The 21,655-nt window shown below is 45.3% G+C and overlaps 1 protein-coding gene and 2 long non-coding RNA genes across 4 annotated transcripts in view; 1 reads left to right on the forward strand and 2 right to left on the reverse strand.

Annotated features, from left to right (window-relative positions):
- Window positions 1-3,851: 3,851 nt before the first annotated feature.
- LOC131824999 (uncharacterized) lies at window positions 3,852-12,551 on the reverse strand. Its single transcript, XR_009351080.1, has 5 exons — window positions 12,462-12,551; window positions 8,073-8,268; window positions 7,260-7,316; window positions 5,979-6,133; window positions 3,852-4,175 (listed from the first exon to the last, which is right to left on the reverse strand). It is a non-coding gene; the product is annotated as an uncharacterized LOC131824999 (long non-coding RNA).
- On the forward strand, window positions 6,055-21,441 carry LOC131825000 (uncharacterized). Of its 2 annotated transcripts, none has more exons than XR_009351082.1 (5): window positions 6,055-6,143; window positions 15,422-15,589; window positions 16,540-16,633; window positions 18,437-18,655; window positions 20,448-21,441. It is a non-coding gene; the product is annotated as an uncharacterized LOC131825000 (long non-coding RNA). The 2 variants fall into 2 exon arrangements; XR_009351081.1 differs by lacking the exon at window positions 6,055-6,143 and adding an exon at window positions 12,576-12,662.
- Window positions 18,455-21,655, reverse strand: part of LOC131824998 (uncharacterized) — a 57,831-nt gene continuing 54,630 nt past the window's right edge. The window contains exon 2 of the transcript XR_009351079.1: window positions 18,455-18,542. The gene's annotated coding sequence lies outside the window, so the exon portion shown is untranslated. The remainder of the gene's footprint in view (window positions 18,543-21,655) is intronic.

The raw sequence follows: 21,655 nt of genomic DNA on the forward strand, positions 1-21,655 counted from the left end.
TCAAAGTTCTATACATGAGTTATGGCAGCTTTAAATTACAGCCATAATATTATGGGAAAAAGGATAAATCCCTCACTGCCTTCTTTTATCTCCAAAGCAATTGGGAAATAGGGAGGAGGCCACTTATCCAAGGGGAATAAATTGATCGTGGGAGATATGTCTGTGTCAGAAAAGGCAGCTGGCAGCAGGCTTTGCTGAAATGCTCTCAAATGCTAACACGTTATTATACAAATCTCTCTTCCCAGATGCAGGCAGAAGGACAAAGCGAGAGAGTGAGAGGAGAACAGGAACAGGGCAAACCCTTTTAGAGTCTCTCCTTTCCCTTAGGTCACAGGGAGCACATGGCCCAGATGCTGCTCTCCCAGCCCCCGGGAATGCTCTCACAAGACACGGTTTTTGGTTTCCTTAAAGTAGTCTTCCATAACTCATTAAATGCGTTTCTCGACGTCTCACAGGCCCGGGTAGTCCCTCAGTGCTGTGCCTCCATACCATGATGCATTTTTTTTTTTTTAAGATTTTATTTATTTGAGAGAAAGAGCACAATCAGGCAGAATGGCAGGCAGAAGGAGAGGGAGAAGGAGGCTCCTCGCTGAGCAGGGAGCCCAAGGCAGGGCTCAATCCCAGGACCCTGGAATCATGACCTGAGCCAAAGGCAGATGTTTAAATGACTGAGCCACCCAGGTGCCCCTCGTGATACGGTTTTTATCTAACCAGCTGTGTAAACTCACGTAAGTGATTTAATCGCGTTGAGCTGGGTTTTGGTATTGTGAAACGGACATGATGGCACCTACATGGCAGGATTATTGGGGTGGCTAATGAGGTGGATTGCACCTTCCTCTCTGTCCCCTTTCTTCCAGACTCTATCTACTCTGTATCGGGTGTGTCTCTCAAATGGATTCTCTTCTCTCCATTGTCTTGCCAATGCATCGTCTCTCACCTGAACTGTGGCAGGAGCCTCCAATAGGTTTCCGTCCCTCACATACTAGAGGGATCTCCAGAATACACATGGCCTGGCCTCCGCCTGAAGCCCTTGCTCCAGGACCTTGGCTACAGCATGAGGTCCAAACCCTGAAACAGAGCACCTAAGTCTCCTGTGTACTACCACCGCACTCTCCCCCTTCCCCCACCCCACCCTCCTCGCACAGGTTCCAACTTAGTGAGTTCCAACTCAGGCCGATAGTGTGGTCTTTGAGAGGGGAACAACAGCTGTTTGTCAGTTGGCAGAACTGAGAATCCGAAAGAGTCTTGCAGCCACATGGTCAAATGAGCAATGGCTAAAGCTGAAATTTCAGTATGGGATTTGTGTTTGAGCTACCTATCTTTATCCTTAGGAGACCTTTAGCAACCTAGGTTTACTTCCGGACAAATGCCTTCCCTTGTATTCTTTCCCCAGAAAGAACGGTGTGTTAATTATAATTTTAAAAAGAAGAAAAAGAAAAAGAAAGGCGAGCAGTACTCTCTTCTTGTCTGGTTAGAACAATCCCAGGAACTGCAGTCCTGGGAAGAAACGGAGGGACGTCAGAAGCTCGGGAAGCCAGCATGGGGAGGGAGACGCTGCTCCAGCAGCAGGACATGAGGAGAACACAGCCTTGCTCCACCTGTGCTGCTCCGACGGTATTACGGGCTTCAATCTCAGTATTTTAAAAATGAAAATTATTTGAATGGGGGCCTTTATATACTATGCAGAGAAGAATCGGAAGCTGAAGAACAACTTTGAAAACCACACAAGAACAATGTACGGTCTCAGCAATGAAAAGCAACAAATCACTGACACGTACAAATTCATGGATGACTTTCAAAAACGTTAGGCTAAGGGGAAGAAGCCTGGCACAAAAGGTGGCCTACTGCACGATTCCATTGCTATATACAACATTCTGGAAAAGCAAAATTTTGGGGACAGAAATCGGATCAGTAGCTGCAGGGAGTGGTGTGGGAGAGTGAACTACAAAGGGGCTTGAGGGAATGTGAGGGGTGACGGAGCTCTTCCGTGTCTTAACTGTGAGACTCTGTCAACACTCATCTAACTGTACGCCTGGAAAGGGTGAATTTTGCAAACCACACCTCCAGAAGTCACACACACACCTGCACTCAGGAGGCTCCCACTAGAACTGATTAGAATCCGGGTCTGCACAGAGGTATCTAGAAAATGGCCACTTGGGTTTTGCCTGTGTTACACACGAAGATTCTGTGGCAGATTTTGTTTTAGAAGGAGTTCTGCTGCTAAAAATACTTGGAAACCCACTGAATGAGACTAATGCCAGTGGGGGGCAGCCGAGGTTTCTGAAGAGAATAGTTACTTTATACTGTTGGGTCCCCCCCCACCCCCCGCAGAGGTACTTTACTAGGAGACAGAAACCAGAAGAGAGAGAGAGAGAGAAAAGACAGACTACATATTTACTTTCCCTGAAAAACCTCCACAGTGTTTTCTTTCCCTAGAATTTCATCTTAATAAGAATCCTGCCCTCTAAATTTAGGAAGAAATGTTTGGGAGCCATCTGTGTTTGCCAGCCTGCACGGCCCTGCTGATGGACAGTCCCCAGCCCGAATGAGCACTCGACTGGCTTTGCTGGCCTCACACAGCCACAGGCGCATGGCAACACGAGCACTTTGGAAAGTTTGCCGGCGGGAGAAGCCAACCGAAGGCATCACCCCTACAGTGGTGGTTTGGCTCAGGTAGCAGACAGCTGTCCTGAATTCAGGTCTGGTGACACTTACCCAGAAAGGCCTTTCTGTGGGGCAAACACTTACCTTTGACCACAGTCCCCCCTGCTGTGTCAGCCATTCTCCGGTCCCCTGGCTGAGCCCTGAAGGTGTTAACGCTTATGAAAACAGTCCGGGATTGCTGACAAATATCGGAGCTGAGGGCAGTCCCTGGAAAATGAAATTCCTTCTTTGCAGCATCTCTGCTTCATGTCAGGTATGCTCTGTCATCTTCGGGAGTCCTCACCACCTCTGTTGTTCATGTGCATGAGGACCCTTCCCTCAGACCGCTCAGGACCTGCTAGAATCCCACTCCCTCTCTGCCCCCCAAGCGCTTATAGAGGCCTCTGGAAGTCATCCGACACAGCTCGAGTTGAAGGCCCCACTTGCATGGCTCCTTCTCTTCCCAGATGCTGGCAACAGCTCGCTCCTCTTGTGCCCTCCAGGAATGGGGTGGTAAGAGCTTCCCTCCATAGTCTGCTATACCATCTTTTGCTGCTTTTCGGCCCTGCTCATGCCTTTGCCAACAGTCTTTCCATTGCATTCTCTTCCATTAAACCCTTTCACTGTTGCATCTGGTTTCTACTGGGATGGTAACCATCACAAGTCCCCTGTCCCCATGCCTTCTCAGAGCCCTTAGCATAAAATCCAAACCCCCTTCGGCCCTCTCCTGCTACCTTCCTCTGGTCCCGGGGTTCCAATCTGTTCCAACTCTTTCCCATCTGGGGCCCTTCCCATCTGCTGCTCCGGGCAGGAATATTCTTTCTCCCAACATTGGGACAACTGCCTCGTTCTCATTATTTTGGCAGTGAGGTCAGAGGTACCTCTTCAGAGAGGCCTTTCCAGGCCACACTAGCTAGATAAGTAGCTCTCCTCCTCCCTCTGTGACCCTCCTATTACCCTGTTTACATTTGTGTTGTTGCTTAGCCCTTATCACTTTCTACAATCACATAAATCACACTTGCCTTCTGTTTGTTGTCTGTCTCTCCTCCACAATAAGGTAAGCCCTGTCTTCAGGAGGAGATGCAGCCTCTCTGTAACGAACCTGAGGAGAAATCCCAGAGAATTAACAGAGACTTAGTCCACGTTACTGCAAGAAAGCAGTGATGGCACACTCAAACGGAGTCAAATTAAAAGAGTTTAATGAGGGAACCTCTTAGAAAGATGAGGGGAACCAAGGAGAGCACAATAGCCTGGGGCCAGTCACACCGGGGCCATCCGTGTTTGCCATCCGTAACTCAGAGAAGGGCGTTGAATGGACAGGCTGCCTGACAGGGGCCCCGGGGCTCTTAGTGGCAAACTGGCAGCCACCTGGCAGGGAAGCAAATTTGCTGGCCAGTCTTCTCCATTCCCCCTTCCAGTCTCCTGCTGGTGCTCCCCATTATCCTACAGGAAGTTGGAGGGTGGGGGCGGGGCGCCTGGGTGGTTCAGTCAATTAAGCTTCTGCCTTCAGCTCAGGTCAGGATCCCAGAGTCCTGGAATCGAGAACAGCGTCAGGCACCCTGCTCAGTGGAGAGCCCACTCTCCATCTCCCTCTGCCTGCTGCTCACCCTGCTTGAGCTCTCGCTGTCAAATAAATAAAATCTTAAAAAAAAAAAAAGAAAAAAGAAAGAGAGAAAAGAAAAGGAATTTGGAAGGCAAAGGAATTGCAATCCATACAGGTGTGCTTCCTGGGACACAGAGCAGGGTGGGGAAGACCAAAGAATGCATCACACGAACAACATAGCCACTGGACCTGCAGGGCTCAAGACAATGTTCCGCACCAGGCCCACCACATCTGACGGCCCCAGGGGGCACCATTTACCTAGAGCTGTGCAACAGCAAGGATCTCAGAGAAGGAAACGTGGAATTAATCCATAAATTCCTGTGTCTTTGGCTCTGGCTTCAGGGCACCGATGGAGGACTGTTTACTCCCTCCCTAACACAGGATGATTCAGAACAGACAGATCCACGCTGTGGCGGGCCTCCTGTGTAGGGCCACCAAGATCTCCTCCATGGCCCTGCAAGACGGACACGAGGGAGACATCCGGTGGCTGATAGGCTTGTACGCTTTGTGCCAAGGACATTTCTGAAGTTGAAGAGCGGTCTCTGTTGATGCGCACTGTGCCCAGAGGAACTCGGTTTGCACTGCGTTTGGAGGCCAAGGGGAACGAGGGAGCAAGTGGGAAACGTTGCTGACCTGTGATGGAGGGCAGAGCTCTCTAGGCTTTGCGGGGCTGGAATAAAATCATCCATCTGCAGGATTAGTGGCTGAGTGGGAGAGAAGCCTAGGCACTGCACACAACTGCCATCAACTTTGAGCCAGGTATAGAGTTACTATGGAGACACGGTATAGCTAAGTGGATTATTAATGAGAAGTCTTCCTTGAGTGCCTATGAGGTAGGAGAAGAAGTGAGAATTCCCAACGAAGTGAAGACATGAAGGCAGAAGGTTCTCTTTAACAATTGACAGTGAGAGGAGCTGTAGGTACAGGATTGAGAACCAATTACAAGGGGTTATGGTGTGTCACTAAGGGCAGAATGTGAGATACTCATCAAAAGGCTTTGAACATCCGGGTAGAGAATAAGTATGTGATAAAAAGTGCTGCCGGAACAATTTCCCCCATTTCCTCAGCGTACGACAGGTTGAAAGAGGAAGTGACCTGGGATGGCTGTGAAAATGGAGTGGCAAGAGCAGACAGGACATGGGGCTGGGGTCTGCTACTCGGTCACCCTGTCCATGTCTGATGGCTGCCCTGTGTCAGTCCATCAACACAGCAGAGCTGCAAACAGCTGGGAGTTCTGTGCTGCTGCCTTGACCTGCTAAATTTAATTTTCCAACACACTTTTCTGTTTGATGCCTCCTATATAATTTGCAGGAAATCATGTTGTCATTACTTTTGGTTGTTACGCGTTAGCTTTGCTGCAAAAGAGAAAGGAATGGCAGACTCTTGTGAACTTCTGGTAGGAATTGTTCTTCTCTATAGGGCAAGCTGCTGTGTGTTTCGTTGACTGATGACACCCTGATCCCCCCCAAAAAAAATAAAACTGGGAAGTACATGTTCCTCAGGGGACATTAACTTCCAGCTTCTCATGCTGAAACTTGTTCTTTCTTGCCACAAACCACCCCACGGCACCAGCTGATAATAGATTAAGAAATTTATTTTCTCTATGCGATTTGCAGTTGAGACCTTTACTAAGTGAGATCTTTGCGTATTCAACATTTATGGAGCCCTCCCTCGGTGCCAGGCTCTGTGCTAGGTGTGGAAGATACACAGATGGATAGGACAGGGCAGATACCTTTCCAGCTGGGGGCTGGGAACATGTCATGGGTCTCTTCCATTGCCTCTCAGGTCCTCTCTCAAGCTTGCTGTGTGCGGTGGGGCTGGCTGGTAGGCAATGAGTCATGGACTCCAGTACCTGCTGTTGTGGTTGGATCTGGTCAGTGGGGAACCCTAGCAAAAGGTAAGTGGGAAGGAAGAGGGTAAGGCTGGGGTACTAATTCTCCAAGATTCCTCCTCTAGGATCATTGCAGAATGGCTGTATCCCTTAGGAAGGATGCCGGATGGCTGAGGGTCTATCTCTTTCCTCTCGCATCTTGTAACCTTCTCTCCCCTTGTCCTTTCTAATCTCTGGGATGGTAGCAGTACTGCTAGCTTTTTTTTTTTTTTTTTTTTTTTTAATCTAAAACCACATTTTGGTTTCCTTAAACCTGCTCACATCTTTATAACTAATCCCATTACTAATTCTGCCCTGTTACTCAGTAATAATGCCACCTCTTTCCTGCTGGATCCCGACAGCTGTGGAAGTTCCCCAGAGAGAGGTGACTCCAGAGCTGAGTGTGGAATGGCAAGCAGGGTTATTTGGGTGAAAAGGGGGAAAGGGTCCAGTCAGAAGCAGCAAGCACCCTTTGCAAAGACATGGAAGGAAGAGTGATCACTGTGCATTCCAGAAGTCCGGGCATGATACCTGACCCGCCTCCTTCCCCGCAACATCCACCTGGACTCCGAACCCCGCACATTCTACTGCCTCACCCTCGCTCCAACCTGTCCACTTCTCTCCGCTTCCACCATCTTCGTCATTTCTTACCTCAGTTGTTACACCGGCTCTGCAATCGTTCTCATTATCTCTGCCGACAACCCTTTGCTGAATGCTCCCAACCTCGGAATAAATAAAACTCCTGGGCCCTCAGCCCTGGAGCGACTGGGCCCTGACTTCTTGTCTCCTGCCTGAGCCAGACTGAACTTCCTGCTTCAGAGACAGGGTCTCCTCTCCTGAGCAGCCCACACTGAGCTCCCTCCGCTGCACCATTCCCCCTCCTTCCATCTGTTCTCTAGGCTCACTCCACATCCCACAGGAAGCCTCTGGCTTCACCCATCTGCCTTCAGGGACCAGCCTCCCCTCCCTTTGGAATGAGACATCATTGCCTTCCATCCACAAGATACAGAGCTGCTTATGGAATCAGACAGAGGATGAAACTGTCCAGGGTGTGCTCACTGCTATTTCCCAGGGCCTGGACAGTGTCTGGCACACAGCAGCTGGCCAAGAAGTAGTATGCAATAAATGGTATCCCAATCTCACCATTTAGTAACTGTATGACTTGAGCTTTAATTTCAGCCCCGTATGCCTTGGTTACTTCTGTAAAATGAGAAATAATAATTGTAATTAACACAGAGGGCTGGTGTGTTGCTTCCATGAGACTAGTACACATAAACCACTGTGGGCATGACAGCAAGCTACCAAAGAACATTGCAGAAGTCAAAAGTCCTGGCTAATCCCAGAATAATTTCCCTCTAGAAGTGCCTTTGTCCTTAGCTTTCAACACACAGATGGGCACTCTCTCCACTAGACTCCTTACCTATGGACCTGTTTTATTTCTTTTAAAGTAAGAAGAAAAAGGACTAAAATAATATGTAGGGGCGCCCGGTGGCTCAGTGGGTTAAAGCCTCTGCCTTCGGCTCGGGTCATGATCCCGGGGTCCTGGGATAGAGCCCCGCATCGGGCTCTCTGCTCAGTGGGGAGCCTGCTTCCTCCTCCCTCTGCCTGCCTCTCAGCCTACTTGTGATCTCTGTCTGCCAAATAAATAAAATCTTTAGAACAAAAATAATGAATATGTAATAATAAATCCAGTCTGGATTCTATTTGCCTTCTCCCAATGCAATATGATTTTAAATCTTTGTTTTTTTTTAAGTGGAAGAGGGCCCTAAGAAGGCACAACTGCCCAAGGCCCCTGAAGTCACGTGTCTCTGTTTCTCTCACTGTCCTACTGTTGTTATTCTAATAGATAATTGGATCCAAACTTGATTACATAAGCAGCTCTTATAAGCCGACACTGCACTATGCAGAGGGAAATCTAAAAAGAGTGAGGGGCCTTCCCAAACTCAGGGTGCTCACCCGGTGTGTCCTAGGTAATGGCAAGGCAATGAAGAAGGACAATATAAAGATGGAATAATCCAGACAGAAGTCCTGTTTCCTCAAAAAGCGATGATGTGGGTGGATGGGAACTTCTAACACATGATGAACTCTGTGTCTGGAGGAAGGTGACGCAGCGTTGTGGTATCGTATCATTTTCCAGGTCAGGAGCCTGAAGCTTAAAAAAAAAAAAAAAATTTATTTATATATATGGATGTTAAGACACATCAGTAGAGACATGATTTTCAGTCTTGACATTTGTAATGTATCATCTTAGAATTAACCTTGATTTTGCTGAAATATCTAATTATAAGCTCTAAGAAAAATAGTAATAATGTGTAGAATGTGAAGACATCAACGGGCTTTACACTACGTGAATCCAAATAAACTTTTGACCACTTGATAAATAGGGAAACAAAAGGAAATGATCAGAACCCTGCAGGAAGTATTCTGTCAACTCCAGGACACATTACTGCCCAGACCTTGGGAGAGTTGATCACTGGGGGGATGGAATTGTGGAATATTTTATCCTCTTTTTCTTATCTATTTTCTTCTGTTTAGAGTGAACAACTGCAAATTTTGTCTCTAAAATCAATCCAGGGGCACGTGGGTGGCTCAGTTGGTTAAGTGTCTGCCTTCGGCTTAGGTCATGATCCCGGGGTCCTGGGATGGAACCCCACTATAGGATCCCTTCTTACTGGGGAGCCTGCTTCTCCCTCTCCCTCTGCCCCTCCCTCCGCTCATTCTCTCTCTCTCTGTCTCTCTCTCAGATAAATAAATAAAATCTTTTTTTAATTAAAAAAAGCAATACAATTTTCCAGACCCAACTATACAAATTATAATGTCACACATTGAGAATTTCTTTCAAGAAAATAATTAGAATAGGAAAAGGCAGGTTGATTTAAAGACTTAAGATGTTGTTGGGCGTTACCTTGATTTATGTAAAGATAATATCAACCATTTGAATAACAATAGCTCACCATTCACCTGCGGTCTGGGAGGCTAATAAAACGGGCACATTTAAAAAATAATAATAATTAGAGATACATGATTGGGTTGTTTGCAAAACTGAAACATTGAAATAAGCTAAGTATTTATCAGGACAGGACTGATTAAATACATTTTATTCTACCCCTAAATGGTCATTAAAAATTATTATTGAGATCTATATTTATTGATATGAGAGACATTCACAAGATATTTTTATACGATGTATAAAGATGTGTCAAAGTGTATACATGACAATTCCTTTTTAAAAATATGTAAAATGGCCTTTTGTGAAGCCAGAGGGATATACCTCTCTATATCTTTCTTTCTAGTCTTCTTCTTAAAAAAAATTTTTATCCTTTTATTCTCTATTCTTTTCTATCTAGAAAAAAAAACCCTAAATTATTTCCATTTTTAAAACTAGATTTCAAGAAGATTATCAAATGATCATCAGAAAAGAAGTTTTAAAGAACATTTCCCCTGAGTATCATTTCTTTCATTGAAATCCAATGTGATCTTGAAAGGAGAAACAAACCAGCAAAAAAATGCTACCATGCACTTCCTTGGAAAATAGTGCTGAGATCCCAGCAGATAAGTGGACAGTTTGTGTGTGTGTGTGGGGGGAGGGTGGGAAGTGCAATAAAGGGGGCCAGAGTAGAGGGTCTTGAATATCAGACTGAGGGATCCTTGCTCAGTGATGGGGCCTTTGGGTTTTTGAGTAGAAAAAAGACAAAAAGTAATTAGAATTTTAGAAAGACTAATCTGGGGGCTGAAAGCAAAAAGATTCATTCAGCTGCTGTTCATATCTGGGATGAGAAGAGTTTGGATTAAGACAGAAGAAGTGAGAGAGGAAAGAGTGACACATGAGAGATCTTCTGTATTAGTCAAAGAAATAGAATACATCTACAAGAGACTTATTATAAGGAACTGGTTCATGCAGTTACGGAAACTGACAAGTCCCAAGATCGGCAAGCTGGAGACTCAGGAGAACTGATGGGGGAAGTTTCAGTCTGAAACTGTGTACGGTCAAGACAGAGGAATAGCCAATGTTTCAGTTCAAGTCCAAAAGCAGGAAAAGACCAAAGTCCCATGTGAAGGCAATCAGGCAGGAGTGGTTTCTGCTTACTCCTGGGATGGTTATCCTGTTGCCGCTTTTTGGGCCTTTGACATATTTGACGGGCCCACCACATTGGATAAGGCAATCTGCTTTACTCAGTCTACCGATTCAAATGTTAATCTCATCTAGAAACACCCTCACAGATGCAGCTAGAATAATGTTTGGCCGGATGTCTGGGCACCCTATATAGCCCCGTTAAGTTGATACATAATAATTAGCCATCATATTTTCCAAAGGAAGAAGAAAATCACTATTTGCATTCAGGATGTCCACCTGCAAGGAGTAGGCCCACAGGGTTTTCCCACCTCCACCTCCTACATCTCATGTCTGAGAAGACATACCCCCTGACTTCTCAGACAAAAGCCTGACACCCTTCCTTCCCCAAAGGCAATGGCTGTGAAGTCGACCACTGAGCCCCCAGGCAGGTCTCACAGCAGTGGCCATCACCCATAGCTGCAAACATATCTGTCCAGACACAGCTCAGGACATCCCAGTGAGCAGGCATTATCATCGTGTCCTCCTTCTACCCAATTTAAAGATAAGGAAAACTGAGGCCAGGCACATTTTGATGATTTGCTAAAAGTCTCACAGCTAGTAAGTGGAAAAGTCAGGACAAGAAAGGAAATCAACTCCTGAGCATCTGTTACGGATTAAGCAATGGGCTGTGTACTTTGTACTTTACTGTGGTCGACCCTCACAGTAACCTGAAATGTTATTATTATCCCCATTTTACAGATGAAAATCAGAGACTTAAAAGCTTAGGAATCTTGTCCAATGTAAGCAGGGAGACTCAGGACTGGAACTCATGTCTGTTTGATTTTAACGTCTATGTTACAGTTCTTGGTATAAAACAAGACACAGAACAGAAGAAAAAGTTAAAGACTGCCAAGGACAATGAACCAACCCAGGCCAAAGGCCTGGGGTAAATGAGCCAAGAAATACTGATCCATTTTGTGGTGTCTATAGGGATACAGTCCATTCTCCCACTACTCAGTCATGCTGTTTACCCCAGACCTGATCTCCTAGCGAGTTTCCTCTTCCACCCCACACACAGGCCTGTGTTCAAATATTCAGTGCTGCTTGGAACCACAGAAGGGCTGGACTTTTTTGATCACAACGGAGAGGAACTCAGTGTTAGCAAACTGAAAGCAGAAATCCCAACTGTCAGAGATACTTCCACTTGGTGCCTATTCCCTTAAAAAACCAAGCAGCCCCAACTCACCGGCTGTCTGACTAATTAGCAGAATGTTCTTTCGACAGACAGAGCTCAGAAGCAAAAAAGTAAGATCAACTCTTTGGAACTGCTTTTTTTTTCTTCCTTCCAGAACAAAAGTCTGAACAGAATGCTTTGTAGCCAAGTCTCACCAGGGTCTTAAATACAGTTTCTTCAAGGTAGAGACATCAGTGAATGAAGAAAAACAAAAGAGCTCGAAGCTCCCTTGAGAGTTCTGGTCCTCTTTTCTGTTGGTATCATTCCCGTGTTACCTTGCAGAGAGGGGATGAGAAACTAAAAAGGAATAGGATTCATTGGGACCGGATTGTTCAGGTTTACACTGAAATAAGACATTTGTTCCATTCCTTACCTGCATTTACCTAGATTCCTAGAGATGCCTATTATGATCCTAGGGACTAGCTTTAAATAATAAAAAAAAATTTAAAAGTCTTTAAATCCTTGAAAAAAAAAATAAAAAAATAAAAACAAACAAAAAAACCCCATACAAGACAGAGCTAACTTTTATATGGCACAAAAACAAATCTAATGACCTTAGTAGAAGATATATCGTCCCTGTGTATGAGCATTTTCTATTCCCTAAACACCCAGCCAGGTACATATGACCCACCTTTGTCTACACTTTCCCCATAAATGTGACAGATGACTCTTTATGACCCGCCAAGAAGAAATATTTTATTTTCTCACATTGTACCTCTGATTTGGCACTGATATCCAACAGACACGTGGAGAAGGCCTCTCTAGGAGACTAGAAAATGTGAAATTACATGCTGTTCAGAGAGTGTTCTATGTGTACATTCCTCTCTCCCCAGCAAACCTATCTTGTCCCCAAGGATGGGGCCCATGGCCCTGCACACTTTAGAGCCACAGAGAGTCTAGTTTGTGGTAAGCTTTCAATGGATAGGTTAGAAGTTACAGCCAAGAGGGCAGGTCAGGGAGATAGCCAGGATAGCAACTGCAGAAAGAAAAGCCAAATGCCACCAAGCATCTAAAACCTGAGAATAGGCTGCCCTGCAGTACCCGTGATAAGACTCACTTGGATCTGATTTTGCCACGGAGTTCCAGTGGTGCAGGAACAAAGCCTAAAGCGGTGTCAGGTAGCCACAGCGGGGAAAGGAGGCTGCAGCCTGTTGGCAGCTAATGAACTGGCCTGAGCGAAAGGAAAGAGGGTACGAAGAAAGCCTTTAGTAGCACCTGCTGCTCTCTGCCCGCATCTGATACGCCCTGGAGACGATTGGTAAAGTTTCACCAATTACCCAAAGTTCTTGGCCCCTTGATTGTGGGTGGCACTGATCTGTGATGCAGTCTCTAAGTCCTGGCAGGCTTTGAGAGGGCAGAACGGACGTTTGCCTTCCACAGTGATCTCCATATTTAAGGTGGCTGCCTCAGCTGCTATTTTGGAAACAGCCACAACTAACCTAGGAGGGCTTCTCTATAGCGTTGTTCTTTTGTAGTTAATACTTTGTTGTGAAGGATATTTGTTTGTTCTTTTTGTCAAGAGGGGAGCCATCTAAATATTAGTCTGTGTTTGTGATAATGATTACAAAGCAGGATGATTTCATTTATATTTAAGCAAGAAGCCAGAGTCACTGATCTTCGTTTTGAAGACTACTGCGCTTGCTGCAAAACCCATGTATTTTATAAATGCTTAGTGGCAAGGGTGGCTCTTGAATTTCTTTTTTTTTTTTTTTAGTTTATTTAAGTTCAATTAATTAACATATAGGGTATTATTGGTTTTAGAGGTAGAGTTCAGTGATTCATCAGTTGCACATAATACCCAGTGCTCATCACATCAAATGCCCTCTTTAATGTCCATCACCCAGTTACCCCGTCCCCAACCACCTCCCCTCCAGCAATCCTTGGTTTGTTTCCTATGAATAAGAGTCTCTTGTGCTTTGTCTCCCTCTTTGATGTTTTGCCTTATTTTTCTTCCCTTCCCCTATGATCTTCTGTTTTGTTTCTTAAATTCCACATGTTAGTGAAGATTGTGTGATAATTATCTTTCTCTAATTGACTTATTTCACTCAGCATAACCCCCTCTGTTCCATCCACGTCATTGCAAATGATAAGGTTTCATTTTTTGATGGCTGAGTAATATTCCAGTGTGTGTGTGTGTGTCTTCTTTATCTTCTTTATCCATTCATCTGTCAAAGGACATCTGGGCTCCTTTCATAGTTTGGCTATTGTGGACATTGCTACTATAAACATTGGGGTGCAGGTGCCCCTTTGGATCTCTACATTTGTAGAGATAAATACCCAGTAATGCAATTGCTGGGGTGAAGGGTAGCTCTATTTTTAACTTTTTGAGGAAACTCCATACTGTTTTCCAGAGTGGCTGTACTAGCTAGTATTCCCACCAGTCATAAAAGAGGGGTCCCCTTTCTCTGCTTCCTCGCCAACATTTGTTATTTCCTGACTTGTTAACTTTAGCCATTCTGACTATTGTAAGATAGTATCTCATTGTGGTTTTGATTTGTATTTCCCTGATGTTGAGCATTTTGTCATGGATCTGTTGGCCATCTGGATGTCTTCTTTGCAGAAATGTCTGTTCCTGTCCTCTGCCCATTTCTTGATTAGATTATTTGTTCTTTGGGTGTTGAATTTGATAAGTTCTTTACAGATCTTGGATACTAGCCCTTTATCTGCTAAGACATTTACCACTATCTTCTCCCATTCTCTAGGTTGCCTTTTAGTTTTGTTGACTATTTCCTTTGCTGTGCAAAAGTTTGTTTGTTTTTTATCTTGATGAAGTCCCAATAGTTTATTTTTGCTTTTGTTTCCCTTGCCTTTGGAGATGTGCCTAGCAAGAAGTCTCTGTGGCGGAGGTCAAAGAGGATGCCTTAGTTCTCCTATAGGATTTTGATGGATTCCTGTCTCACATTTAGATCTTTCATCCATTTTGAGTTTATTTTTGTGTATGATATAAGAAAATGGTCCAGTTTCATTCTCCTACATGTGGTTGTCCAATTTTCCCAACACCATTTGTTGAAGAGACTATCTTTTTTCCATTGGACATTCTTTCCCGCTTTGTCAAAGATTAGTGGACCATAGAGTTGAGGATCCATTTCTGGGTTCTTTATTCTTTCCATTGATCTATGTGTCTGTTTTTGTGCCAGTACCATGCTGTCTTGATGATGACAGCTTTGTAATAGAATCTGAAGCCCAGCATTGTGATGCCACCAGCTGTAGTTTTCTTTTTCAACTCTCTTCTGGCTATTCAGGGTCTTTCCTGGTTCCATAAAAATTTTGGGATTATCTGTTGCCGCTCTGTGAAAAATGTTGATGATATTTTGATAGGTATTGCCCTGAATGTGTAGAATTCCTATACAGGAAGGGCTCAGGGTGCTGATATACTTGGAAATAGAGAAGGAGGTTGGAAGCTTCATTTGTCTGCACCTTTCATAATATTGAGCAAAACTCAGGTGTCCATAGCAAATAGTGAGTGGGGACTAAAGCCTGCTAACTATAGTCCATCCTCCTCTCTCTGAGCCTTTGCTGCTTAGCTTAATCCTGCATTTCAGCATGAGCCGCAATCTTTTTCTACTTCTCCCAAGAAAAGCCTTGTTTGCTCTTAGCATTTTGCTCACAAATCCACTCCGCTGACTTTCAGTCTACAATTTAAATAGCAATATGAGTTATCCCTGATGCCTCTCCTTTCCATCCCTCCCCATTCCCCCCCACCCCCTCCCCCATTCATAGTCTCTCATCTCTCTCATGGATTATTCTAAAACCCTCCTGCCTTCCTCACACTCATCCTGTTGCCCAGTGTATGTTTAAATGTATGCTGGGGCAAGACACTCCCCTTCTTAGCAGTTCCCTGCAGTATCCAATCTGACATCCTTAGCATGCCGTCTCTAGGCTTTTGCAATGTGACCCCTGCCTACCATTCTTAGAACAAGGAAAACAATTCTGTTTAGGGAGGTTAACAATATAATAGAGGCCTCTGCAAAGGGCCCCGAGATTACAGCTTGTTGGACACGCTTTTGCATTTTGCAGCTGCCCCCAGATGACTTCCAGGGAGCAATCTCCACCGAAGAAATAATGGCCATCATTTGATTCTATCCAAAAATGAAAATGAACCCTCTTACGGTCTTCCCAAGGACTGTTCCACAATGGAAAATGGCTTCAAATCAGTGCATGTCACATATGGCCATTCACTCCCAGGTAAATGCCTGTACCTTGACAGCAAGCACAGGTTTATGAATACTTTTCAGCATTCTGGAAGCTTTGAAGAACTACAGTTGAAATAGCCAATCCAATATCTAGCATATTCAGATGCCCTTGACCGAAGGACCAGTTTATTAAATGAAAAGAGAAAGAACTCCAGGTGGGCCTGATTGATCCCAGAGCTGTACGGGGTGTTGGTTTGTCCTGAAAGATCTCTTTTTGTACTTTGCTTTGAACTTGACACCTGGGGCCTGTGGGAGATACTTTATCTTTGGGCCAAAAGGTCCACTGATGCCTTATTAAAGATGAGTAGAGGTGATGGCAGGTGCACCTGAGAGAGAGACCCACTTGGCCTCAGAACCAGCTAAGCTGGAAGAGGTCAGTCCTTCACAAAATGCCCAAGGGGATGAGGTTTGTCTCCTGTCCTGTAGCCTCTCTTGATGGTGTTCTCCATGACACCTCCTCAGAGTGATACCAGGACAGGGTCGGCATTATGAGGTTATCAGACCCGGCTTCAAATCACCTTAGATATATGGCCTAGTGTGGGGCTTGTCAAAGTACATATGGTCTGCAGGCCAAATCCAGCCCACTACCTGATTCTGTAAATAAAGTGGGTTTTTGTTGTTGTTGTTGTTGTTTTAGAACCTTCAGCTAATTCACTGATGAGTTATCTATGGTGTTTTCGCCTTACAACAGTGGAGGTGAGCAACCATAACAGAGACCAAGTGGCTTTCGAAGATTAAAATATTTATTATCTGACCCTTTACAGAGTTTGCAGACACCCCCCAGCCTAGAGCAAGTCAATTAACCTCAGTTCATTATCTCTAAAATGCCATTAAGAACACTATTCCAAAAAGTTTTCATGATAATGCTAACAAGTGTTAAATAAAAAATAAGTACTTTTGGAAAACTCTTAAATGAAACAAGGATGTGTTTCTTTACTGCAGGCCCTCACAGAGCCTTGAAGAAGGCAGTAAGGAAATCTGGCTGCATTTCCCAGGAACCCTGTTGTCATGACCTCTCCTTGATGCCGGGATGCAGGTACCTGAGGGGCACAGGAAGACTTTCCAAGGGATACAGATCATTTCAAAGGAATCAATTTCTTTTATCAAGCTGATCCACCTGAGAACAAGACTTCCTTCCCACTACTGTGGGTTCTTCCCCTTCATCAGAGAGAGGCTGGGCTCTCACTCCCCCCAGATCTTACCATGAGGGTCTGAACGGAGCTCCAAGCACTCCGATTGCCTGCTCCTTGAATGTTAAATCATGACACACTTAGAGTGCTATCTTACCCAGAGCTTTGTCACACCTGCAGCTGTGTCTGAATGCAATGTTTGGGGCATGCTCCGAATTCAGAATAACTGAAATGATACCGATTTGTGATGGAGATTCTTTAGCCTGTAACTGGAATGTTTTCTGAGACCACCAAATGTTTTGAGATATATGAAAGAAAACTCATGAATAAACATTTTTCTTTCTTCTTTCCTTTTTTTTTTTTTTTCAGATTTGATTCTCTTTATTTAATAAGTGGTTAAAATTTGCTTCAGCAAGTCTTACTGATGTAATTTTGGAATGCTGGTGAGGTCTGGAGCCCACAGCCAAGAAAGAATTCTTGAGACATCTTTGGGGCAAAAAGATTTTATTAAAGCACAGGGACAGGACCCATGGGCAGAAAGAGCTGCTGCTCTGGGGTGGTGAAGGGTGGCTGATTATATACTTGGGAGCTGGGGAAGGAAAGGAAAAAGGGAGGTGTCCAAAAGGACTTTCATATGCTAAAGAAGATTTACAGAATCCTGGAAGCCTGGCCATTACCAAATTATGGTTGTTTTTCTTCTAGTAAGGCATTAATATTACAACAGCTGGGAGCTTTCTGAAGGAGTGTTATGCTCTCCCTACCACAAGTCCTTGTCAATAGGCTGCAGGTCATAAAGAAACTTAACTTTGTTTACATTTCTTTATGCCTCTGTTTTCCCACACCACTCATAGAAGGGAGGGTGATGTTAGGGCTCCAGAAAATTGAGTTATGGGTCTCCAGAAGTTAGGTTATTGATGAGAATGTTTTTTCCTTGTGAATCACCAAGACCTTGGTAAATTGGTGGACTCCTGTCTTGCAGGACTGTGATCTCTATTAGTTAACCATTTGTTTTTCCTTCCCTCCGTTTTAGGGATGCCCCGAGTGCCTGAGGAAAGTCATACACACCCCACCCAGGAGTTGGGGGTTGGGGGGGCATGGTGAATGTCAGCCTGTACTTTGCCCTCAACTTGCCTTCTGCTCCCTCATCAATATTATAAGATATTTATGCCCATGGCGATGGATCCTCACCTGAATTCACGTGATCAAATGTTTTATATTTTCTACTATTCATTTTTAAAAAGCCTTTAAATCAAAGATGAACATCATAGATGTTAACATAAAAACGTATAAATGGGTGCTAGATTTTTTTTTAAGTACTTTAATTATTTATTTGACAGAGAGAGATCACCAGTAGGCAGAGAAGCAGGCAGGCAGAGGGTGAAGCAAGCTCCCTACTGAGCAGAGAGCCCAATGCAGGGCTAGATCCCAGGACCCTGAGGCCATGACCTGAGCCAAAGTCAGAGGCTTAACCCACTGAGCCACCCGAGCACCCCGGGTGCTAGATTTTTCAGAATTCTCTTAGGAAGTAGGAGAGCAATGAAATGCAGAGACCTGTTTCTGCAGGACTAGCTTTTCCCTCCCACACTCTCGGAAGAACACTAAATTAGGGCGACTGTATGAAGAGATCCAGGGCCCCATCTCGGGGCAGCCACTTCTGGATCCTTCGCAGCCCTTTGAATCAGCGCGTTCCCGCTCTCTCTCCTCTGCAGACGTCCAGACTCGCTCTCGGGACCCGGTCAGCTGCGTTTCTTCATTCGGAGCGGTGACTGGTATCCTTCAGGGCGCGTGCACCGCATGTCACTCGGCGTCTGGACACTGGCGAGAATAGAAGTCAGTGGGAGAGCAGTGGCGGGACTGAGGGGCTTTCCTGGCTCTCTGGCGTCAGGCCATTGACGGGAACTACCTATTCCTGCTACTTGCTTTCGCAGGTGACTTATTGCAACAGTGGGGAGGGGGGCGGAGGGTGCCTCTTGAGCCCCAACCAAAGAATGCTTCGGAATAGGGCCTCAGGACGGGGATCTGGTTCCTGTGGCCCTGGGAGGCTGAGGCTGCGGGATGGGATCTGGTCTCAGGAACACATTCTCACTGGAAGGATCACTTGGGGCGGCGGGGAGGGCTTCAGCCAGGAACACTTCTGCGCCTTCTCCCGGCACCACCCACACTCAGCCAGCTTGTGGTATTTGGGGCTGTCTTGCTTTCTCAGAAGTTAGAGAACAATCTGAAAGGGCCAATTTGGTTTCTCCAACCTCACAAATGAATTCAGCAAAATGTTTAGCAGAGCACGAGCAATCTGACCAAAGCCCAAAAAGCAAATCAAACACAAAGTGATGACATTCTCACTATTCACCTTCTGAACACCTTTACTGGCCTCGCACTGCTGTGTTCAGTTTTGGGTAAGGGCCGCTGCTTCCAAAAGGAAGCCCCCACCCAGGGGGGACTGGTCTCATATTCCAAATCACCATCCCAAGAGAAACCAGGAGGATTTATTTTCTAAAGGACTTGATTCCTGAAATGAGAGAACTTTGTAGCCTATCATAACCTCTTCTATTGGCTTTGCTTCTTTCACCCTTCGTTAATACATCAGTTTAGACTATGTTGAAAAGTAAAAACAGAAAACTCCATTCTATTTGGCTCAAATAATAATCAGTGGATTCACTCATGCATCTGAAATCCAGTGAGAACTGATGTTTCAGGTCAGGTTTGATCCAGCAGTTCAGACAATGCCACTGAAGTCCTCATCTCTGCTTTGCTACAACATAGGGGCCATCCTCAGGCTCCAGTTGACATGCCCATAGCCCACCTGGCCCCATACCCTCCACCCCATGGATACAGCAACTAGAGACCACATATTTACACTATTGCTTAGGGACAAAAAGTCGTATTAAATAGGAAAGGAAAATATTTTTTTTCACAGAAGCCTTAGCAACCATCTTATTTCTTATTGTCTCAGACTGGGTTACGTGCCTAGGGACCAATTACTGGATTAAGTCAACCAGGACCAACCTCTGCTGTGGGGATAGAGTAAACCCCAACTAAACTATAGACCCAGTTCCTTGCCCACCTTGAGTTCACCTCTTTGTTAAAATACAAGACTGGTCATTTGTGTTATTCTGACTAAACTTCTGAATCCTTGGCCTTTGCCTTGCCATGACCTTTAACATTGAACCCCTTCCTTGCTCCTTCTGAAAGATACCCTGGCTTTTGGATCTAGTTTGGATCACTGATCCCAGACTGGGGCCTCAGTTGCCTGCCCCACTGGACTGGAACTTAGTTTTGATGTGAACATCTGTCTAGTTCTCTCCTCTTCTCCTAAAGAGCTTTTCTCTTATAACGTAGTGTCAGAGCCAACCATCTTCAGAACAGTGAAAGGGAGCATCAGATGAGTGATGGACCCCCCAGACTGTTATTCTGATAAGTTAGCATAAACATAAACCGTTCCAGTCTGTTTCAGACCATCCTTCCTTTGATCCCTTCCAGTTAGTTGCCTCAGTTGTGACTCTAGCCTTTGATAAAGGGAAACACTAATGATACATGATCTCTGCTTTTCCACCAAGGGCTTCACCTTCAAGTCAGCTGTTTGCATTTCTCTCTAGGCAGCATGTTGAGAGATTAGCTACAACCAATTTAGGACAGGAATTAAGCCCTGAAAGTATGGCAAAGATCTGCTCTCCTGTTCAAGCTCTCTGGGAGGCTCATGTGGATGCTCTTCCTTCCTTTCAGGCATCTGGCCTCATGAGCCTTTGTGAGCCCCTCAGGGCCCGTGGCCTATCCTTGTGTGGTACACCCTCACCTGGGTACTGCCGCACCCAGACTTCACTGCTCTGACATGGCTGACAACATGCCCACAGCTGAGTCTTCCTCTTACCCCGCCAATTCTGGGAACAGCTCACTGTGCTTCTGTGGCTTCTGTGGCCTGTGGAGGATGGTGCCTGCCCACCATGGGTCACACATGGGCCTGATGTCTATACCTGCGGCCCATGACCATGGCCAGGATTAAGGGCAGCAGACTGCACCAGTGACATCATTCCTGAACCTTCTCCACCCACGCCCTCTGAGTGGACTGGAAGCATCCTTGAGCTGAAGTGAACAACTGTTTGACCATTCCCTGCACACCTCCCTTCTCAGTAATGGCCAGGATGTAAGAATCAAGGAAGACGGCTATACTGGTCTTGGGAAGAGTCCAAACAAGTTCTGCCAGCCCAAAGTAATGTTCAATCATCTCCCCACCTGTTTGTCAGCCAATATTTCCACAACTCTCCACATGACAAGTGGGGGAACTGAGGGCTCACTAATTAGCACTCAGAACAGAAAACAGGACTGGGGCAGGAGGTCCTCCTTCATGGCCTGAATAAGCCCCAACCCCATTTCCTACAGGTAGAGGCCTCCAGGGTAATAGCCAGGCTGAACCCAAAACTTTGCATCAGCTCCTCCTGGCCTATGAGGCCCCAGGCAAAAGCTCTCTCTCCTCACCAATGACTATGCTTTTTCTCCTTCCCTCTCCTGAGCCCGAGGAGACACAACAAACCAATCAAAACCTGAACAAATGAGGATGCCAAAGCTTACTTGAACATTCAAAGATCAATGTAATTATAAGCATCTTTGTACTTTGAACCAACTATTTCATTATTAATGTGGAATTAAAACCTGTTCTGAACCCTCATAATCGGGTAACTGTTCTGTCATCATATTTACTGATATGACCCTAATATCGACCCCCTGGGAACAAACAGAATAAATAAAGCATGCTGCAAGTCTTAACGTATGATCACTTTCAAATCGGGGGTTGAAACGGGGCTTTGCAACTTGCCTGAGCCACTTAAATTCTCTGAGCTTCAGCCTTTGATCAGGAAAACAAGGGTAATTATACCTACCACCTAGGGTTGTTGTGAAGCTCAAATTAGATAAGACTTGAAAAAGGCCCAACATAA

This window comes from Mustela lutreola, chromosome 2 (assembly GCF_030435805.1).
Source record: "Mustela lutreola isolate mMusLut2 chromosome 2, mMusLut2.pri, whole genome shotgun sequence".
In the NCBI taxonomy this organism is placed as follows: Eukaryota; Metazoa; Chordata; class Mammalia; order Carnivora; family Mustelidae; genus Mustela; species Mustela lutreola.